The following is a 2,479-nucleotide window of genomic DNA, read 5'->3' on the forward strand; positions in this document are numbered from 1 at the left end:
AGATATTTCATGGAAGTAGAAAGCCAAAAAAAGCAGGGGTAGCTATACTAATATTAGACAAAACACACTTTAAATGCAAATGTTATAAAATATGCTGAAGGCCATTACCTATTACCAAAAGGAATAATCCACCAGGATGAAATAGTAACCATAAATATCTGTGGACCTAACAAGGGTGCTACAAGACACCTGAGGCAAACCCTTGCAAAACTGAAGGGAGAAATGGATGTATCTATAATAATAGTACCCATTCACATCAACAGATAGAACGACCAGACAGAGGATCAACTAGACCTAAAAACACTTATATCCCTGGTTTGATTCCATCCTGTAGGATGGACTTCCCAACTCTGGAACAGTGGTTGACTATCTCCATCTGACTTCTCTCCCACCTAAGTGCATGCTAGCACCCCATGGAAGATTTGATGGACATGGACATGAGCTCCCTGGAGCCCCAGAACTTTTTTTTTGATTGGAAACTAAAGGCTGACCAAGATTATCACTTTAGGGTGGATAATGATGAAAATGAGCACCAGTTATCTTTAAGAGTTGTCAGATTAAGGGCTGGTACAAAGTATGAATTGCACGTTGTTGAAGCAGAGACAATGAATTATGAAGGCAGTCCAATTAAAGTAACATTTCTGTACAACCGATGGTTTCCCTTGGAGGCATGAAAATAAAACCTGTTGTCTTTTGTTGGAAGTGTGGTTCCAAGCCAGTGTATACTAGTGGATAGCACTTAGTAGCTGTGGAGGAAGATGCAGAGAAAGAAGATGAAGAGGAGGATGTGAAACTCTTAAGCATATCTTGAAAGCAATCTGTCTCTGGAAGTGGTAGCAAGGTTCGACAAAAATAGGTAAAACTTAAAAATGATGACAATGATGATGAAGATGAAGATGATGATTAACCTGATGATGATGATGATTTTGATGAGGAGGAAACAGAAGAACATGTCCAGTGGAAAAAATCTATCAGAGAAACCCCAGCAAAAAATGCACAAAAGTCAAACCAGAATGGAAAAGAATCAAAACAATCTATATCAAAATCAAAAGGACACAGCGAATGGACACAGAGAGCAAACAACTGGGTGGGTGTGTGTGGGGGAGGCAGGGAAGGGGAGATAAATAAATTTTAAAAAAATTTTTTTAAAAGGTCAAGAATCTTTCAAAAACAGGAAAAAGTTCCTAAATCACTGAAGGGATCTAGTTCTGTAGAAGATATTAAAGCAAAAATGCAAGCAAGGATAGGAAAAGTGGTTCTCTTACCAAAGTGGAAGTCAAATTCATCAACTGCATGAAGAACTGCTTCTGGATGACTGACCAGGAAACTATTCAAGATCTCTGGCAGTGGAGGAAGTCTCTTTCAGAAAATAGCTTAAACAGTTGGTTAAAAATTTCTCTGTCTTATTTCATTTCTAAACAGTTGATATCTGGCTGTCCTCTCTATGATGCAGAGTGAGCACTTTCCCTACTGTGTCTGATAAATGTTGTCCAGATTACTTTCCAAGAATGTGTTATCCAAAATGCCTATTTAGTTTTAAATATGGAACTGCACCCTTTTCTTGGTTTTAAGTATGTATGGAGGGTTATAATAGGACATAGTAGTAGTAGTGGTCAGTCAAATGGAAATGGTGGGGACACAAAATATATGTATGATATAAACTTAGTGTCTTAGCAATGTATAAAAGTAAAAGAAATATACAGGGCATTGTTCCACAAATCAGCAAGATGTAAATTCTTGGATCTCTCCACAGATCAGAGGAGGTGCTTTGATGACATCTTGATTTGGGTTTTTCCCTAGCCTCAATACTAAGAGCCAACAAATTCCAATTATTGAAGCCAACCCAATGCATGGTACTTGCTTGAGCAATGAACAAATCCAAAACAGATTTTGGTACCAGGAAAGTGGAGTCCTGCTGAAGCAAATACCAAAATGTAGAAACAGCTTTGGAACTGAGTAATAACTAGGTGCTGGAAGAATTATAAGGTGCTTGATAGAAAAAGGCTAGACTGCTTTCAAATGCCTGTTGGTAGAAATCAGAATGCTAGAGGCACTTCCAAAGAGCCTTAGAAGGAAATGATGAATGTGTTATTGGAATCTGAAGGAAAGATATTCCTTGTTTTAAAATGGAGAGAACTTGGATAAATTGAGTTCTGATGTCAGACAGAAGGCAGAACTTGTAAGCAATGAGCTTGACTATTTAGCTGAAGACATTGTCAAGCTAAGTATGGAAAGTACAGCCTGGATTTTCATTGTAGCTTATAGTAAAATGTGAGAGGAAAGTAATGAGCTGAAATTGATTCATAAGAACAAAGAAACCAGAAATTGATGTTTTGGAAATTTCTGAGCCTATTCACATTGTATACTCCATGATTAGGGTCAAAAGTAGTTTATGAGAGGTCTTCCTGAGCTTTCAGAAAGCACGTTCTCAGAGAAGATGGCTCCCTGTGATGGTTTCACTGAACTTAGAACCAGTCAG

The 2,479-nt window shown here is 37.9% G+C and overlaps 1 pseudogene; it reads left to right on the forward strand.

The window, feature by feature from the left end:
• The first annotated feature begins 413 nt into the window (after nt 1–413).
• On the forward strand, nt 414–1,458 carry LOC101444884 (nucleophosmin pseudogene; annotated as a pseudogene).
• The last annotated feature ends 1,021 nt before the right edge of the window (nt 1,459–2,479 follow it).

Source organism: Dasypus novemcinctus, chromosome 31 (assembly GCF_030445035.2).
Source record: "Dasypus novemcinctus isolate mDasNov1 chromosome 31, mDasNov1.1.hap2, whole genome shotgun sequence".
Taxonomy (NCBI): Eukaryota; Metazoa; Chordata; class Mammalia; order Cingulata; family Dasypodidae; genus Dasypus; species Dasypus novemcinctus.